This window comes from Megascapheus bottae, chromosome 8 (genome assembly GCF_031878675.1).
Source record: "Megascapheus bottae isolate mThoBot1 chromosome 8, mThoBot2.hap1, whole genome shotgun sequence".
Lineage (NCBI taxonomy): Eukaryota > Metazoa > Chordata > Mammalia > Rodentia > Geomyidae > Megascapheus > Megascapheus bottae.
In genome coordinates this window covers 55,214,791-55,235,320 of record NC_143516.1, presented here as the reverse complement: position 1 = coordinate 55,235,320, position 20,530 = coordinate 55,214,791, and the positions used below count along the sequence as shown (strand labels likewise).

The 20,530-nt window shown below is 38.3% G+C and overlaps 1 long non-coding RNA gene across 1 annotated transcript in view; it reads left to right on the top strand.

The window, feature by feature from the left end:
• LOC150059955 (uncharacterized) overlaps window positions 1–15,126 on the top strand; it is a 117,749-nt gene extending 102,623 nt beyond the window's left edge. The window contains exon 5 of the long non-coding RNA XR_016536415.1: window positions 15,048–15,126. This is a non-coding gene — a long non-coding RNA (uncharacterized LOC150059955). The remainder of the gene's footprint in view (window positions 1–15,047) is intronic.
• The last annotated feature ends 5,404 nt before the right edge of the window (window positions 15,127–20,530 follow it).

Below are 20,530 nucleotides of genomic sequence, written 5' to 3'. Positions count from 1 at the left end.
TTTCTGGTTTCTGATTCTCCTGGAGATAGAAGGCAAGTAGGTAACACAGGCTAGGTAGCAATTTCTCTTCAGTAGAAGTGTCTATTAATTTTCTCACATCTCATCAAGAATTGATACATCCCAGAAGGTGATCTAAGTGCTGGCAAATGATCAACAATCTTTTCCATTCATATCACAGTATTAATACTGTGGCTAATATCGAATAGGAATTTCATAGAAATTGAAGGCTGAAAGTGAATTTGAGGGCTGTACTCAAAAGCTATCCACCCACAAGTGCTTCTCAGCCTTCCTTGTGCTATTAGATAGGCCATACAACTTGTCTCCTTCAAGGTGCCCCTCCAGAATACCTCTACCTCAGCCATTCAGGCATCCATTTCAGTGTTAATATCTCTCATGGCCAAGAGAAAAGTAATTTGGTTTATATATAATCTGGTTCCTCTTTGTCTGTGTGGAAAGCCTTTAATGACCCAGTGTCTTCTCTCAGTGGGGCTAAGGGTATTCTGTCAAAATGCCATGATGGATTATGGGCTAGATGACCTTCTGTGACTTTCTTCAAAGCTAGGAGGGTAAAAAAGAAGGTGGGGAAGAGGCAGGGGAAAACCCCTAGGTTCTACGCTTGCCATTTCAGCAGCAGGATGAAGTCTCCCAAAGGAAAAACTGCAGCAAGCCTTCTCTCCTGCTTGCCTCCTCTTCTGACAACCTCTCCCTTAAGGGAAGCCTTAGCCAATGCCTGGGAAATGGGAATCATTGGCCTTCACTTTGAAAGCCTAACAAGAAGACACAGTTTAGAAAGGCTGGATAAGTGGGACATCATTAAAGCAGAGCTTTTGTATGGCAAAGGACATAGCTAGTAAATTAATTAGGAAGCCTACAGAGTGGGAGAAGATCTTCACCAACCATACAGTGGACAAAGGCCTCATATCTAAAATATATCAACAGCTCAAAAAATTGAATCACTCCAAAACTAATCTCCAAAGTAACAACCATCCCATTAAAAGATGGGCCAAAGACTTAAAGAGAGTCTTCTCTGAAGAAGAAACAAAAATGGCCTACAGACACATGAAGAAATGCTCAACATCTGTGGTCATAAAAGAAATGCAAATCAAAACAACTCTAAGATTCCACCTCACTCCAGTTAGAATGGCCAGGATCAAGAAAAGTAATAACAACAGATGCTAGAGGGGATGTGGCCAGGAGGGATCCCTACTACACTGTTGGTGGGAGTGCAAACTCATTCAACCACTATGGAAAGCAGTATGGAAGTGCCTCAAAAGGCTAAACATAGAGCTCCCCTATGACCCAGCAATTCCACTACTTGGCATTTACCCAATCATCCAGAAACTAGGGCATACTAAATCCACTAGCACAACAATGTTTATTGCAGCATTATTCACCATAGCAAAAATATGGAACCAACCTAGATGTCCCTCAGTTGATGAGTGGATCAACAAGTTGTGGTATTTGTACACAATGGAATTCTATGCTGCTGTCACAAAGAATGACATTGCCCCATTTGTAAGGAAATGGAAAGACTTAGAAAAAATCCTATTAAATGAAGTAAGCCAGACTCAAAGGAACTTAGGCTCAATGGTTTCCCTCATTTGTCATAATCAGTAGAAACCTTGGGCTCTCCTAGCAGAGATTTGTAATAGAGCAAAACCTTGATACAAAAGGCCATATAGTATGACGCTAAATGAAAGTATCTCTAGGATATAGAAACATAAGCCATATAATGAATGATTGTTGTCCTTAAGGTACTATGTTATCTCTCATCTCTTTTGCTGTCCCTTGGTTATCTCATATTCTTACAGTATCTCACTTTGTTCTCTGATATATTGGATATATTTGTATTTGGTTATTTGAAATTGGATAGGGAAGAGGGGAAAACAAGATGAGGGGTGGGGGTCGGGCGGAGGGAAATGGGGACCAAGACATGTGAAAGGGTATCAATGTATGTGAATTAATGTACCTTCTATCTGGCAAATATAATGTAACCCTTCTATTAACTACAATAAAAAATATATGAAAAAAAAGAAAGAGGGAAAGTAGCTCCTCTGTTCAGGAATTGCTACTTACAGGACTTGGGCAAAGTTGATTAAAGGTGCAACTTGTACATTTTCTAACAATATTCTCATTTATGATACAGATTAGAGTACATTTGGAGTTAAATATTTGCATGCATTTTTATTGCTTGATGTCACATTTGCAGCCTGCCCCAGATGCTAAAAATGAAGACTCTCCCTCCACCAAAATAAGAATTTAGTGAATTTTGAGGGGCTTAGTACAAGGGTGGGCCAATTAGGTCAAGGGTTTGCTCCCTTAGAAACTTGTCAGGTAAAAATACAGAACCAAAACCCTACCCCATCTCTTCACTATAAAGAATCATTGCTTACCCTTCTTCAAGGCATCCTCCAAACAAAGACTCCTTTTAGTTTGCCCACAAGTTAACAGAATTACAGACAGGAAGAAGCTTTCAGGAACACTATGGAGAAAGCCCAGTTTGAATTTGCAGCACATTTATTTATAAGAAATATACCAAAGCATGAAGCAGCATAGTTTAAATAATAAAGCTATGTTATTGTTTGGGCTATTCCACATTGGTGTTCCTATCTGTGAGTAAACTAAATGGAATGAAATGGACTGCTCTTCTAGTGTTGGCAGTTACATCACAACATGCTTCTTATGCTCCAGCATTTGGTATAGGGCCTGGGAATGAGTAGAAAACTAGCTAAACAACACTGGAATTAAAAAATCAACATAGAAACTGTCTATTGCCACTAGGGTTATCTAGAAACACTATTTGATCCTCTTTGGTCAATTTTACTTTAATGACTTCCTGGAGAAAAACAAATGCCAGTATAGGTTTTATTATGATGAAGCCCATAATGCTTTTTGGACAGAGCAAAGCAAGGAGGGAGGTAGAATAGGAAATGTGGGAGAAACATGAACCTTAACTGGGTTGTTTGGGGCTTTCACTCAGGTTATTTTCTGCTAGGTAGTTGCTAAGCTAGATTTGGACGGAGATCTGGAAAACATTTATATCACTGGTCCAAAAGGCAAGAGGCTGGAGCCATGAGGCACAAAGTGAAATCCAGAGGAAAATGCTAATGAAAGTCGTGTTTCCTTGAACATATTCTATAGCTCTTCATTTCTCTGGCCAGCTTAGACTTGTGGCAGCTTTTTCTCTTGACCAATATGTCATTTATTTTGGTTCTACTAAGTCACATAGCACTGGAATGTGATTGGTATTCTTACCAACTGAGAACCATCTGCTCTTTTCTAGACAACAGCTATTCTGTTCTGGCTCTCTGCACCTCCTGCTTCTTTTAGTTTTCTCTTATATTTTCAATCATGTGCCTTCTATCTCTGTGAATAAGAGGCAAGAACATGTCTGGGAAATTATCTCTATGGATGCATTTTTCTCCTTGAGCACTAGAATTAAAATTTGCTGTTTGTGTCCATTTGTTTATATATAATGTTGGTAAAGGGGAAATAGTAATTGTCCAGGACAAGTTCCTCTATATTACAGATCAGAAATTGTTATTTAATGGATGGCCACTCAATGCCACAGTATTTCCTCTATTTCTCAAAAATCAGGTAAGAAAGCCAACAAGTTTTCAAATGAAGAACGCTAGAGCTACTTTCTTTCAATGTGGCTGATAGACTCTGCTGCTGTTTTCTGGCCATGTTCACTTAGAACTTTGTAGGAACAAACTCATTTCTGGGGTGCTGGCCTTTTCCTAGAGTTGTGGCATTTATACTCATGTTCAAATCTCATTTATTTTTTATTTTGCCACATGGCTTGCAGAGGTAGGGGATGCTGATTTTTTTTTTTTGCAGAGGGTCATTTCGGCATTTATAACATCATCCATGGGCTATACAAAATTATCAATACAGGTTGATTGCCAATGAGAAACATACATGTTTTGTCAGTTTTCAAATGTTTCCACAGGCCTTATGTGGCCCACAGTCTAGAGACTCCTCACCACTGGAAAGAAAACTCTGCCAGAATTAACATAGGGGGATATGGGTTCAAGTCTACAGAGAATGATAGATTCTCTGAGCATCATATTTCTCATCTGTAGGATGCAATTATGACACTCACACACTGAAGTATTAGGAAGATTTTTTTTCCTTTTCTTTTTTTTTCCAGTCCTGGGGCTTGAATTCAGGGCCTGAGCATTGTCCTTGGGCTTTCTCAAGGCTAGAGTTCTACCATTTGAGCCACTGCACCATTTCTGGCTTTTTGCTATGTATGTGGTACCGAGGAATCAAACCTGGGTCTTCGTGCATGCTAGGTAAGCACTCTACCACTAGGCCAAACTCCCGGCCCTATTAGGAAGATTTACTGAAACAACATACAACAGCTTTAAAATCAGCTGCTGTTCGATAAATGTTGGCTGAATTTTAATCTGCTATTAGTAAAGTGAAGTCCTTCAATGAGATAATGAATCCAGATTTTTGTCATCCTCACATCAATTACTTGAATCCTTTGCATAAGAAAACAGCTCAGGGATCCAATTATCTACATAATCGCTCTGTGCTGTATCTTATAACCAAGCTTAAAATTTAAGAGGCTATCATGTTCTTTCTGTATGTAATTACTTGTAGGAAAGAAAGGGTTAAAGAAATGCCTGGTTTCACTTTGTTCAAAGGTTTAAGTATCAGTACTAGAAGAGACAGAATCTAATGTAACCTGTCAGCCTCACATCAAACTAAACAGCATTATTATAAAAAAAATTCACTGGGTTTATTAAGATGTTGTGATGTTAGTAAGATTTCCATCACTTCTCTCTCTCCATTGACAGTGACCAAAGCATAAAACCATTGTTAAAACCACCTATTAATCAATTTGCTCTTCTGCTTTTCAGTAATTGAGTTTCTCAGATGAAACAGTATATCAACCTTAACCTTTTTTCGATTCAATTAAAGCTCTCACTTTACCAGCCAGGACCATTCATGCCATTTTATATTAAAACGTTTCATACTTACACTGCTAATTGTTAACATAATTAAAATTGGTTTTGGCTAGGCTTCTTTTAGTTTTCAGGCTTTTAAAAAGATCCTGTATCCTAATAATTCCTGCAATCTTCTAAGTCTCTATCTAATTTTCTTTTGTTGTGTTTCTCCTTTCTTTTTGTCATTTGATGGGTACCTATAAAGGCAGAATCATCAGGGCTCTGTCCAACTAGACCTATATAATCTTTTAATTGAGTATTTTCATTTTGATGTACAGATTTGCTATTAAGTTAGCAATGCCATAAAAGTGAATTATAGAAGAATCCCCACCTTCTCCCACTCATCATCTTTAATATATTATCAGCTTCCCAGTCTTCAAACAAGATCCCTTCTGGCACAATTTCATCTCTCCATCAATTTTAGGTACTACAATCCATTGAAATGAAATTCATTTGGTTGAAATCAATAAAGCACCATATCGTTGCTGTCAAGTTTTCCTTCTAAAGTGACATCTTTGATATAATTTTAAGTGTTATATTTTCCTTTTCAAAACTTTTTATTTCTAAGTTTATATTTTATTGGAAAGATGATGTACAGAGGGGTTATGGTTACATAAGCCAGGTAATGAGTACATTCCTTTTTGTTTTGTTGGTCCTGGGGCTTGAACTCTGGGCCTGGGTGCTGTCCCTGAGCTTTTCAGCACAAGGCTAGCGCTCTACCACTTGAGCCACAGTGCCATTGCCGGTTTTCTGGTGGATCATTGAAGATCGGAGTTTCACAGACTTTTGTGCCCACGCTGACTTTTAACTGTGTTCCTCAGCTCTCAGCATCCTGAGTAGCTAGGATTACAGGAATGAGCTACCAGTGCCTGGCTACATTCCTTTTATCAACTCCATCATTTTCTCCCCTTTTCCCCCTTTCCTATACCCCCCATCTCCAACTTGTAAAGTTCATTTCCAGCATAGTGTCTAGTAAGTATCACAGTTAAATTGGCTTACACTTTGTCCCATTGTTTCTTTGATTCCCTTTTCCTTCCCCAAATCAATAAACAAAGGAACAGAAAGAAAGAAAAACAATAGGAACAGAGAGGGGGAGAAGAAAGAAAAAAGAAACAACGGCATACAATGAAACACCCTCTTGTTTCCATTTTTTGGAGTTCATTTTGGGAAACCTCATTATATATGGTCATAAGAACATTTTTTGAGCCATTGTTATCCTCTCCTAAGAATATCCTCCTTTATTTTAGATGCTTAGAGTGCTGTTTAATTAATCATGTCCAAGTGTAATTATTTGTCTTTTACTATCCATTGGATTAACTTGTAGGTTTCTAAACAGATTCTAGTTATTACAAATGAAGGAAACCATGGAGCAGATGTTTCTTTGAGTCTGGCGTACTTCACTTAATATTAAGTTTTTATAAGTCTTTCCATTTCCTTAACAATTAGGCAAAGTCATTCTTTCTGATAGAAGCATAACATTCCATTGTGTATATACACCACATTCTCTTGATCCAGTCATCTACGGAGGGGCATCTGGGTTGATTCCATATCTTAACTATGGTAAATAATGCTGAAATGAACATAGTTGTACTGGTGGCATCAGTATAGACTGGTTTGTGGTTATTTGGGTAAATGCCCAGGAGTGGGATTGCTGGATCATAGGGAGGCTCCATGTTTAGTTTTTTGAGGAACCTCCATACTGCTTTCCAGAGTGGTCAAACAAGTTTACGTTCCCACCGACAGTGTACTAGCATTCCTTTTGGTCACATCTCTGCCAGCATCTGTATAATTAATTTTCTTGATAATGGCCATTCTAACTGGAGTCAGTGAAGTGGAATCTCGATGTTGTCTTGATTTGCAATTTTTCTATGGCCAGAGATGTTGAATATCTCCTCATGTGTCTATTGGCCATTCTTATTGTTTCTTCAGAGAAGTCTCTCTTTAGCTCACTTATTGATGGGGTTCCTTCTGAGGATTTGTTTTGGGGGGGTTCTTGAGCTCTAAGTATACTTTATATGTGAGGCTCTTGTCTGAGGTATAATTAGTAAATATTTTCTCCCAATCTGTGGGCTTTCTATTTATCCTGCTATTTCCTTTTCTGTGTAGAAACTCTTCAGTTTAATGCAGTCCCATTTATCTATCCTTTCTTTGATTTGTTATGTTCCTGGATATTTACTTAGGTACTTTTGAACTGTGCCAAGGAGCCCCAGTGTTTGCCCTATCCCTTCCTGTAATAATTTCAGGGTATTCCTTACATTGAGATCTTTCATCCATTTAGAATTGATTCTGGTGCAGGGTGATAAGGGCCTAATGTCAGTTATCTACATGTATATAGACAATTCTGCCAGCGCCATTTGTTGAAGAAGCTGTCTTTCTTCTAGCCTGTGTTTTTGGCTGCCTTATAAAATATTAGGTGGCTATAGGCCTGTGGGTTCTATTCTGTTGATTCTCAGGTCTGTTCATGTGCCAGTATCAACAATTGTTTTTTTTATAATTAAGATTTTTGTAATAGACCTTGAAGTTTGCTATTGATATTCCTTCAGAACTGTTCTTTCTGCTAATGATTTTTTTTTCTATTCAGGGCCTTCTATTACTCCATTTGAAATTTTGGATTGCTTTTTCTACTTGAAGAATGTTGTTGGGATTTTGATGCTATTGCATTGCATTTGTAGATAGCTGGTGGCAGTATTAATAGTTTTACAATGCCAATCCAGGAGGATAGGAGGTTTTTTTCCCACTTCTTAAATCGGCTTTAATTTCCCTTATCAGGTTTTGAGTTTTCATCATTTTTAAAAAGATTTTTATAAAAGGAGTTGCTTTCCTGATTTCCACCTGGCTCTTCTCATTGTGGCATACAGAAAAGCTATTAATTATTGTGTGCTAATTTTATACCATGCTCCTTGCCAAAATTTTGGATCAACTCAAGTAACTTGGGAGAAGAATCAATGGAGTTATTTAAATACAGGATCGTGCCATCTACAAAGATGGAGAATTTTACCTCTTCGTTTCCTTTTGGATTTCCCTTATGTTTGTTTCTTGCCTTATTGCTCTAGCTAGGAATTCCAATACTATATTGAAGAGGAGTGGAGAGAGTGGACCTTGACTCATTAATGTTTGGGGAAAAATGGTTTTAACTTCTCACCAACTATAAGTTTGTCATATATAGCCTTTATTATATTGAGTAATGTTCCATGGATTCCTAATTTCTCCAGAGCTTTGATAGTAGAAGGGTGCTGGATCTTGTCAAATTCTTTTTCTACATCTATTGAAATGACCATGTGGTTCTTGTCCTTGCTCCTGTTGATGTGATACATTACATTAGATGGCTTGCATATATTGAACTAATTTTTTTATCCCTGGAATGAATCCTGTTTGATCATTGTCTATGATTTTTTATTAGATATTGAAGTCAGTTGGCCAGAATTTTATTGAGAAATTTTACATCAATGTTCATCAAAGAGATGGGTCTATAGATCTCTTTGATGATTCCCTGTCTGGTTTTGGAATGAAGGTTATATGGGCTTCATACAGTGAGTTTGGTAGTGATATTTTGCTCTCAATTTCATTGAGGAGTTTGAGAAGTATTGGGGTGAGTTCCCTGATGAAGGCCTTACGGAATTCAGCTGTGAATCCATCTGTTTCTGGGTTTTTCTTGGATGAAAGGGTCTTTATTGCCATTCTATTTCATTACTTATTATGAATTTATTTAGTTGGCTAGAATCCTCTTGGTTTAGTTTGAGTATATCAAATTTGCTAGAAATTCTTCCATTTCTTCCTGAGTCTTAAATTTGTTCACATAAAGGTTCGATAAGCATTCCCTTATTATGTTCTGAGTCTTGTTTGTGTCTGTCGTGATGTTCCTACTCTTGTATCTAATTTTATTTATTTGGGTGGGTTATCTTCTCTCTCTCTCTCTCTCTCTCTCTCTCTCTCTCTCTCTCTCTCTCTCTCTCTCTCTCTCTGTCTCTCTCTCTCTCGCTCGCTCTCTCTCTCGCGCTCGCTCTCTTTCTCTCTCTTTCTGCTAAGAGGCTGTCAATTTTGTTAATTTTTTAAAAGCACCAACTCTTTTCTTTGTTAATCATTTTTATAGGTTTCTTTTTCAGTCTCTAACCCATTCATTTCTGATTTAATTTTAATTATTTGTTTCCATCTACTAGTTTGGGTTTGGCTTGTTCCTTTTTTCCTTGGGTTTTCTCAAGGCTAGAGCTCTACCAATTGAGTCACAGCACCGTTTCCGGCTTTTACTATGTATGTGGAACCAAGGAATGGAATCTGGGTCTTTGTGCGTGTTAGTCAAGCACTCAACCACTAGGCCAAACTCTTAGCCCCGAGAATCTCACTGATTTTTGTGTATATAATTGTGTATAATAATTTTGGTGTATAATATTTAGAATTGTTATATGCTCTAGTAGGAGAGATCACTGTATTAGTATGTAATGTCCTTATCTCATCTCACTATATTTTATCTATTATTCCTATTGCAACTCCAGCCAGTTTATGGGGATTGTAGGTTTTAATTCGGCCTTTCACTTTCAGAATTTCTTTTTGTGGGCAAGATGTGTCATTTGCCTTTAAGTCATGGCATATTTCATTAAAGCCTCCTCTTACTTTCTAGGTTTAGGGTTAGAAATCTACATATTTCAGAGCTTCAGTATAGCAAAGGACACCTCTAGCAAGGTAAATAGCCCACAGAAAAGATCTTCACAAGCCATATAACCAACAAGCGCCTCATATCTAAAAAAATTGAATCTCTCAAAAACAAATTCTCAAAGAGACAACCATCCCTTTAAAAGGTGGGCTAAAGACTTAAAGAGAGACTTTTCTAAAGAGGAAATAAGAATAGCCTATAGACACATGAAGAAATGCTCAACATCTCTGGGCCATATAAGAAATGCAAATCAAAACAACTTTGAGATTTCACCTCACTCCAGTTAGAATGGCCATTATCAAGAAATCTAATAACAACAGATGCCTCGTTCAACCACTCTGGAAAACAGTATGTCGATTCCTTAAAAGGCTAGACTCAGAGCTCTCCTATGAGCCAGCAATCCCACTCCTGGAAACAAGGACACACTAAAGCTACTATCACAACAATGTTCATTGCAGCATAGTTCATTTGCCATAGTTAAGGTAGGAAGCCAACTCAGATGCTCCTCAATAGACAAATGCATCAAGAAGAGGTGGTATTTATACACAATGAAATTCTATGCTACCATCAGAAAAAATGACATTGCCCCATTCTTAAAGAAATGGAAAGACTTGGAAAAATCACACTAAGTAAGCCAGACCCAAAGGAACATAAACTCCATGGTTTCCCTCATTTGTAATAATTGGTACACATCTAGGATTCACCTGGCAGAGGATCACAGTAGCTCAAAAACTATGTACATGTGGTCATATAGGATGAGACTAAACAAAATGAACTCCAGGATAGGGAAACAAGAGGTTTATCTTTGTGATTGCTGTTCTTAATGTACCATGTGAAGTTATTTCTTTTCTATTTTTTCCCCTTACACTTAATCTCAAGTGGTTAATGTATCTGACTTTGTTACCTGGTATATTATGTAAACATTTATTTGTTTATTTGAAATAGGAAAGGGTAGGGGTCAAAACAAGATGATTGGGAGGGGTAGGGGAAAAGAAATGGGGACAAAAACATGAGAAGGGGTATCAATGTGTGAGAAGTAATGCACCTACTGGAGAATGTAACTGTAACCCCTCTGTACATTACAATAAAAATAAATTTAAAAAAAAACAAAGAAATCTGCAGTTAATCTGATTGTCTTTTCTTTATAGGTAATGAATCTTTTCTCCCTGATAGCTTTAAGGATCCTTCCCCTGGTCGCTATTGGATTGTATGCCTTGTAGTGTGGTGGTGGAATGAATATTCTGGTCTGGTCTGCTTGGGGTTCTACAGCTTTTTGTATCTGAATGGTCTATCATTTTGGAAGTGCAGGAAATTCTCTGCTAGAATTTTGTTAAATATATTTCCTATCAATTTAGCTTTCTCTTTTGACCTTCCTGAATACATATTTGCCTTAAATTAGTTCTTCTGATTGAGTCTTAAAGCTCCTGTAAGGACATTTCTTTTCCTGGATTTGTTCTAAATAACTGTTGTCTGTTCCTTATAATATCTAGACTATCTTCAATTCCAGATACCCTTCTGCATCATCTAATCTGCTGTTAAGGCATTTTAATTGATCATTTCTGAATGCTTCAATCTCTTCATTGAAGCTTTTTGTTTTAGATCTTGTATGGACTTCTTTATTTCCTTGATTTGATTTTTCAGGGTCTTCTCTCATAGTCTTTGGCTGAGTGACTATTATTTTATTGGACTCCCTTTCCTTCTCTTGAAATCCACTGAGCTTCTGTTTGTGGATTCCATGAATTCATCTAATAATCTTGGTTAGCCTAATCACACTTGTGCATAGCCATGTGTAGGCTTTCTATCTTATCATTCAACATATTCACTAGCAGTGTTTTTAAAGCAATTTGAGGGCCATCTTCTAGGTCTTTCATTGACTGGTCTACTGCCTATTTATTCTGAGTAGAAGCTGAGCTTCCCTGATTTGCTGTTTTTCTTGTGTTTATGGTTTGCTCTGCCATTTGGAAATAAAAATAAATCCAATACCACAGCACAACAAAATTTTAAATAAAAAAACAATCCAGAATCCTGTAATTGCAGTGTTTAGAGGTTCAAAATCATAAATAGGCATTCTCTCTATAACTTTCCTTTTCTTTGTTTGGGTAGCAGTATTGTGATTTAGGATAGATTATATATAGTTGTAGCCAGTGAGCAAATTCGTTGTAAGCAATAAAATAATCCCAACCAAAAGGACAATAGAATAAGCCAATTAGTCATAATCAATTAAGGTTCAACAGACTAAAGAAAATAAAGGCGAGAAGGACCAGAAATAAAGGAAAACAGATTGAAGTGAAATTAAAAGAAATATGAAGAGATAAAATGAAAAATCAGGGGAGGAGAAAATATAAATAGAGGAATAGAGAAACAGAAGGAAGAGATCTAAGAGCTAAAAATTTTAAAAGTTGAAAATTAAAAAAAAACAATGACATATAATAATAAAAATTTAAAAATACTAAGATAGAGAAATATAAAACTGAACAATCAGAAATATAGCCTGGATTAAGAAAGAGGTATAGTAAGCACCACAGACTCTCTAAGACTGAATAGAACAGCAATTTGTATGGAGATCTTTGTGACTCCCTGATGTCCGCTGTTCTGTCTCTTAGTTTGATTGATTTCCTTGCAGTGGACAGCTTTCCTTGTGGTGTGGTGGGATTCAGAATCCTTCTTGATGTTGGGATGTGGCGGTTACCTAGATTCTCTCACTCAGGTCTGTCTGAACTAATACAACTCAGAGTGAACAGATGAATTCTCAGATCAGTTTGTGTGAGAGGCCAGAATAAAGTTGAGCCTTACAAAGTTGGCGTTTTTGTAGGCCTCTTCCCAGTCTAACTTAGTGGAAGGAGGAATTTGCTTAGAGCAGTAGGAAGGTGGTTCTTTTCTGCTGCCTAGAATCTCTACGGTGAGCTTGGGCAGCGCTGCATTGTATCTGGAACAGTGGCTTTCTCTGGAGGGTCTAGCTCCCAAGACCCTCCTAAGTGGTACATTTTATATCTTTGCTTTATTCACATACTTATTATAAAATACCTATTGAGGTCCAATATAATATTCTTTAAGGGTCTCAGCAGAAAAAATAATACCCTCAAATGAGGTAACTAAAAGAGTTTTTACAAATAAACTACATTAAAAGGCTCGGGAAAATAATAATAAAATTACATATAGATGCATTCTTTTAAAATGTATCAGGTAGGGTTGAAGGAACCCTCTGGAACCCATTCCAGAACTAGTCACAATTGGAACATGACCCAACTAAGGCACAAGGAGGTAGGATGGGAATGCCTATTGGAATTTGACAGAAGCGAGTGACCTTGTGGGAGAGAGCCAGAGGATAAATATCCTGAATTGATTCTCCCTGAGCCTGTAACTCCTATTTCCCAATAACCACGGAGTATTTTTTTTAGAAAGCTTATACAAATCAGAGTTTTGTGCACAGTAGAGAAGAGACTGCTCAAATATGGCACTGAAAGTGGCAAAGGGCAAAGTACTAAGTGAATGGGTCTCAAACACTGTGATTTTATGTATTTTAACAAACAGAATTCTATCAGATGACAATCGCCTCAGAGGCTTCTGAAAGCTCAAAGTAAAATAAGTAAGGGAGAGTAGGGTAAGGCCACCTAGGATCCTGGGAATACTTGCTTGAATTTGAGGGTGAAATCCCCTCCAAATTTTGTCATGAGAGTCTTCACTTCTCTTATCTAGTCGGAACCCTGGAAACAGAGCCACATTCGCACCTTCAAATATTTTTTCCATTTAATAAGACATTAAAAAGGAAGAATTATAACAAAATGTTCTAATTATGCCAAATACCAGTGGCTTATGACTGTAATTCTAAGTACTTAGGTAACTGAAGAATTGCTGTTCAAAGCTAGCCTGGGCATACAGTTAAGAATCTTTTTCAACTAAGAGTTTGGCATAGTGTCATACTTGTATACCAGCTGCATGGGAAGCTAAGTTTAGGAGGATTGTGATTTAGGCTGGTCTGGTCAGAAAAGTATGTAAAACTATCTTAACAGAAGAAATTGGGTACAGTAGCATGTGCTTCTCTTCCTAGCTATAGAAAGAAGTTTCAAATCAGCGAATCGCTCTCTAAGCAGGGCTAATCAAAAGAGAAATTCTATTTCCAAAATAATCAGTGTACCAAACTGGAGGCTTGGTTCAAGTAGCTTGTTTCACCTGCCTAACTAGCTCAAGGCTGTGAATTCAAACCTCTGAGAAATCACCTCTAAACTGAAAATCAAAAGACATCCAATTACAAGCACCATGCTAAAAATATATGAACCATGAAAGCCATGCCTGAACATTCAATCCCAGTTATGAAGTCTCATATGACTCCTCAGCTCCTCTAACACTGATGGACATGCAAGATTTTGAGAAAGTTATTCATTAAACAAATACCTACTTTGCTTCTACTGGCTAGATATTAGAGGACAAGCAGAGACTAGGAAAGAGGAGGTATCTGCTCTCATGGAGCTTATGTTCTGGTAGGAACACAGATGATTAAAAGGCAAACAAGGCAACGTTAAGTAGAAGGAGGAATTAGATGTTTAGAGACAATTCTCTGTGTATATCTTGCATTTTTGCATGTCTTATGATACTAAGTGGTACTAATTGCTTTTTTATCCTGAGCAATTTTTGCAAGGATATTTGGTTTTTTTTTTTTGCCAGTCCTGGGCTTGAGCTCAGGGCCTGAGCACTGTCCTTGGACTTTCTCAAGGCTAGAGCTCTACCACTTGAGCCTCAGCACCACTTCCGGCTTTTTTCTATGTATGTGGTACCGAGGAATCGAACCCGGGTCTTCGTGCATGCTAGGCAAGCACTTTAACCACCAGGCCAAACTCCCGGCCCCTGCAAGGATATTTGTATAGTCAACAGCCTTGGGAGACAGAGAATATCCATCTGGAGCAAAAGTAGGTTTACTTTCTCTCTAAACACATTTGCATTATTTTCAGTTGGGGGAAGTTTTATGTCTGCATCCAATTGATGGGATTTGGGCTTCTCAGCATTGCTTCTATACAATCTGAGGGGTGAAGGAAAACATCACAAGTAGAAAGCTTGTGCTGTCTTGCTGTGCTCTGAACCAGGAGTCCTGTAGTTCCTGTCCCACGTTCATGAAACTATGGCAGATTCTGTTGCTGGTTTTGCTAGTTTACAAGTAGGGTGAAACCTATGATCCTACAGAGTTCTTAGTGTGAGTATAAGATGCAGATAGAAATCTGGCTTTTTGAAACCAAAAGGATGAATATCACAGAGCCAGGAACAGCAATATGGATGTTCACCCTAGAATCCAGCAGTAATACTCTCAGCTATGGATGAGCAAGGTTAGAATGAAGATTAGAGTCTCAGTGGACCTGCATCAATGGTCCCTGATCAGGGACCAAGGTAAGGGAGGCAAAAATAGAACAGGCCACCGAACTGTGCATTGGCTTCTCCTTGTTTGGCTTTAGGTGAAAAGAAGATCAAACGTTAGAAGGACAAAGAGAGAACAATTCCTGTGTCTAACACCAAAGACCATATGGCTGCCGCTACAGAGGCAGTGAGTCCCCAATTGCCAGATAAATAACATCATTGATGAAGATCTAAAGTTTTAGCAGATTAAAGGCTTTGAAGGTTCATTTGGTCACCGATGACAGCTGAAACTAGAAGTAAATAGAGTTCAGAGCCATTCTCTGCCTCCTGCAAGTCTCTGCCCTCTCTGCCTTACTCAGCCTGATCTCAGCTGCTTTATGAAAGATGACCGTGGCAGAGCCTATGCTTTCCTGTTTGCAAAAGTGCCTGCATGCCACACACTCTCTCCTTAGGTCAGAATACACTGGCAGTGGAAAGGACCTCAAAATTTCAGGTTTTATCGGCATAGACAACAGCCTGTGAAGTCTCCATTGACTGGGCTTGAGCTAAATATAAACTGGGGAAGGTAAATTAGGGTGACATGTGGATGGGACTCTTTGGGTAGATTCAATGGAACTGCTGTTGTGTCTGCATAAATTTCTTTTCTTTTTGTTTTTAGGTCATAGATCAGAACTCAAACTCTACCTAAAGATTCTGATCACAGGCCAGTACTCTACCAACTGATTAAGCTTCCAATCCCTGCATATAAATCTATAGTACCAATTGATGTTTTTATATTTCTGTACTTTCTTGTCTCATAAGTAGCATTCTAAGTATTTCTAAGTATCTCATACGTAGGATTCTATATATTAGAAAGAACTTCCTGCATAGAAATATTACTGGGATATAATTCTCTGACATTTGCCACTGGTGAGTATATTGGATACAGCACTAATATCTCTACCTTCTGATACTCAAAGTTTCCTCTATCCAGATGATATAATTTTCATTGGAATGTTAGCAGCCTAAGTCTCAGTGTTCTGACTGCGAGATTATCACATTTACCAGCAAAAAAATTCAGAGACTTGCTTACTGAGTAGAGTTTTTGGGGCCATGGAAATATATTTATAATATGCAATTCCTTCAGCAGCAAAGGAAAAGTTGTGGGATTTTTATTTTTAGACAACAGCCATTGCCCAAAATAAAGCCAGATCCTTATAGTATGTTTTGGGTATATAGCTCACTGGGACATTTTTACTTGGGTTTATCTCTAAATTAGCACTGTGTAACGAGGGGGAGGGAGGAGGAAAAATTAATAACAAAAATCACAGAAAAAATTAAAATTCTGGGATAAAACCTTTGAGCTAGAATATAAGACAGTGCCTGATAATTTTGCTACTTGGAACCTCTGGTAAGAAGGCAAAAGCTTTACCTAGATTTCTACCATGGGACTTTAGGCATAGTACCTCCCTGACTTATCAGATACACAAAGCAAAAGTGCATTGAGCATCCATCTCAGTCCAATCAGATTGGCTATCATCAAGAAAACAAAAACTGCTGGTAAGGATGAGAATGAAGGGAGGTACAGCACATGTGCACTGTTGGCAGAATTGTAAATTACTGCAACCACTGTGGAAATCAGTATGGAGGTTCTGTGGAAAACTAAAAATGGATTGGACAGCATTCCAGGGGATGTATTGGAGAGAGACCACAGCACTATTCATAGTTATGAAATTAGCCAACACGTCTATCGGATGAAGAAAATTTGGTATTTATATGTGATATACACACACACACACACACACACCGGAGTTTTGTTTAGCCAGAAAAAAAATGGGCCAGGCATAGGTGGCTCATGCCTGTAATTCTAGCTACTTAGTAGGCTCATACCTGACTATTGTGGTTTCAAGCCAGCCCTAGCAGCAGTTAAGTCTCTGAGACTCAAGCAAAAACAGCTCAGGATAGTGACTGTGCCTGGAGTTCAAGCCCCAAAACTGACACACACACACACACACACACACACACACACACACACACACACACACACACACACACAAGGAAAATTGTCACTTTCAGGAAAATCGATAGGACTGGAGAACATAATGCCTATTTGGTGAAGATACTGTATGCTGAATGCTCATAAACAACCTTAAAGCACTTAAGGTAGCACAACTTTGATCCCAGAAGACATTAACATCAACCTTCATTCCTTGGCCATGGTTGCTAAGATTTTCCCCAAATTTTCTCCCCACAGGTTATGGTGAAATATATGCAATTGTCAATATGTGGTGCTATACATGGATTAATGTTCAGGCCAAATGGGGTTATCAATACAGAATCCTAAGATTCATCCAGGTTTATGGAATTTTTCAGCTGATAAGTCTGGGACAATAGGGGAGATGGATGAGGACTATATTATAGGATAGCCTCATCCTTTTTTTTTGAGTACTGGTGATAATAGCCTTAGTTAAACACTGGACAAGACTAATTAAATAGATTTAATAAATTGTTCAGGTTATTCAACATGGTCAATGGAGCACTAAGCTCACGGGAAAATTTATCAGAAGCCCAAAATAGTATAAAAATGAATATAAGGTCAACCGAAAGGAAACTCCACACAGTTCAGGAGAAGAGGGGTTATTGTGTGAGGGAAAGAGCAGATCTCCTGCCACCCAAGATGGAGTTGGCAGAGAAAGAGAGCTTATGGCAGGAAGTGAGAGATAAATAGGGGGGGTGTGTGGCCACAGCAGAAGTGGATGTGATCTCAGAGGATGGAGGAAATTAACTCAGATTTGGGGACCTCCCACTGTCCCCAAGCATGCCAGTTGCCAGGGTTACAGGTGCTGGGTGGGAATATTCAGGGTACAGGGGGAGAGAGCCAAGGGAAGCAGTCTTCCAAGTAGACTTAATGAGGATTAGATACTGCTGGGAAACAATTTTTCTTGTCTCTGTATGCCTTTAGTAAAAGTACTTCAACCTCTTTCTTCTGGGCTTTTTTTTTTTAAAGGCTATCTCCATAGCAAACAGGCTTGGCAAATAAAGTTGCAACCTCTGAATATTTGGACTGATGCATGACCAGTGTATGAAAGATAATATCTTCCTTTAGAGAAATGATTAGGCAGGTGTACTCACTGTCCAAGATAGAAGACTCAGCTTCTCTAAGTTCTGAGTTTCTGTGGGCACAGTATCTCATTGTGTCTTAACCTACTGTGTTTGCAGTATCTTTCTGTGCCACACTACTCACCTGTGGAACTCAGCTTGCATGAAACACTGATCTGGACATGAAGCTAATGCTACTTGTGCTGCCTTGTCTTTGACCTAGGAATCTTTTGTCTTCTCTTAGCATGCATGGGAGAACCCTCCAAGATGAATCGTATCCTATGGCCCTGGCTGATTGATTCATCATATTCTATCTTGCCTCCTTTCTTTTTTCTTCTCTCCTTTTCTTATCACCCTTTCTCTTTCTGTAAGCTTATATATATATATATATATGTATACATACACATAGGTATACATACATATATGTATATTTTAAGCACTAACACACAGTATAAGCTTATGAATAGTAATACTGCAGGTGGTCAAATAGCCTTAAGTGACTTGAAACTGAAGAGTGATGCATTTTTATTTGAATGTAAGTTCTTCCTTAAACTTCCATTCTAGGATCTTTTATCCATCTTTTCTGACACTCGACTTCATTTTCTTTAAATTATATATTGCTCCATGGTTCTGATTTTCCATTGCCTCCTACACATCTGTTTGGATTGATATTCTGCCGCTGGTCACACAAGCATGATTTCACTTTGAAAATGATTTCCTTTTGATGGATGCTCTGGTTGTTCAGGCAAGCATGGTCTTATGTTCTTAACATTCTCTTTAGCAGGTCTCAGCACTTCAAGAGTCATCCCTCAGGGTCTTAGTCATTCACTCATGCTAGTTCAGGACTTCTTGGTAATTAAATGCCCAAAATGCTGTATTCCTTAGGCTAATCCATATCAGGCAGGCCTTGGCAAACTGTAGCTAGCAGACCAAATCTGGTTCTATTTTGATTTTTGTATGCTCTGTGAGCTAACACTAGTTTCACATTGTTTAGATGCTACAAAGGCAAATAAAAAAAGAAAAAATAGGCGATTAGGGATGGTATTTAGGATGCAAAGTCTACAAAACTTACTCTCTGGCTCCTTACTAAAAAGATATTCCCAAGCTTGATGTAATTTTTAAAAATAAAATTAAGTTTCTTTGTGACATCACATCATTCAAAACAGCAGACCATATGTCCTCCCAATTTAGAGTCTCTCTGGTTCACTTTGACTCTTAGGGAAATTTCTGTAGACTATACAAACCATACTTTGCATAAAATCTCCAAAGATAGGTAGTAATCTTTCAAAGTAGCTGAAATAGATTTAGTGAGAGATTGCTTATGACTGAAGACACACTAGCCCAATAACAGTTGCAAAATACAAGTCTCAAAAATAACAAGGACCAGTGTTGCAAATTATATGAAAACTGAGCTTATTCTCATTTGGCCTCTCATTTGGCTGTGGAAAAATAATGCCGAAGATTTTATTTATCTGATCACACCCAAGAGAACTCAGAGGAGAATAGCTAGTATTAAATAACCCTTTCACTCATTCATGGTTTTTATTAGTCACAATACCCATTAATAGCAGAAAGTAATAAGTCTGCATTACTAGTTTTATATAGAATGGAATTTGCAATCAATTTGCACACAATGCCAGATATTTTTACAACAAAATTGTTCAATCACATTGGGCTTCTAATCTATCTTCTTCATCCTATGTCCTTCACTATTATTCTTTTCTTTCTCTCTTCCTTTTGTGCGTGTGTGAGGTGGGGGGGGGGGGTGCTTGAACTCTGGGCCTGGGTGTTGTCCCCGAGCTCTTCAGCTCAAGGCTACCACTCTACCACTTGAACCACAGCACCACTTCTGTTTTTTGTTTTGTGGTGGTGGTTAATTGGAGATAAAGTCTCACAGACCTTCATGCCTGGGCTGGCTTTGAACCTCGATCCTCAGACCTTGGCCTCCTGAGTAGTGGGATCACAGCTGTGAGCTGGTGCGCGGCTATCTTCTTTCTTTTTGATGTGCTAGGAGTCAAATCCCATGGCTCCCTACACAATGTTCTCCCATGTGCATTTGTACAAGTAGATAGATATCCACATATCATGGCTCTCTCCCAAGTCTGCTTACTAAAATTTACTCTCTCTTTTAAGTCCCACCTTTGCCAGGAAGTCTTTGCAGGTCTCAGTTGGTATTACTGCTGCTGAGTCTCAGGGTCCCAATAGTCCTGTGTCAACTTGCAGGTATGTTTCTTGGTCAGAAGAGTTTGATTTCTGGTGACAGTTTTCCATCTTTCCTTGAGGCTTACTTGGACAAGTGGAACTCCTTACTTCTTTTCTCTAAAAAGGCAATGCTTCCCAGCTCTGAACTTTATTCCCAGAGCCCAGATAGACTGCGAACTTCATGTGAAGTCTAGGCTCAACTTTCAGACTTTCTGAAAGGCCTCTATGCCATGCCACCTCTGTTTGGTTGTTACTATGTTACACTGCTCTGGCTTTAATTTCTGCTTTTGTTTTCCTTTTC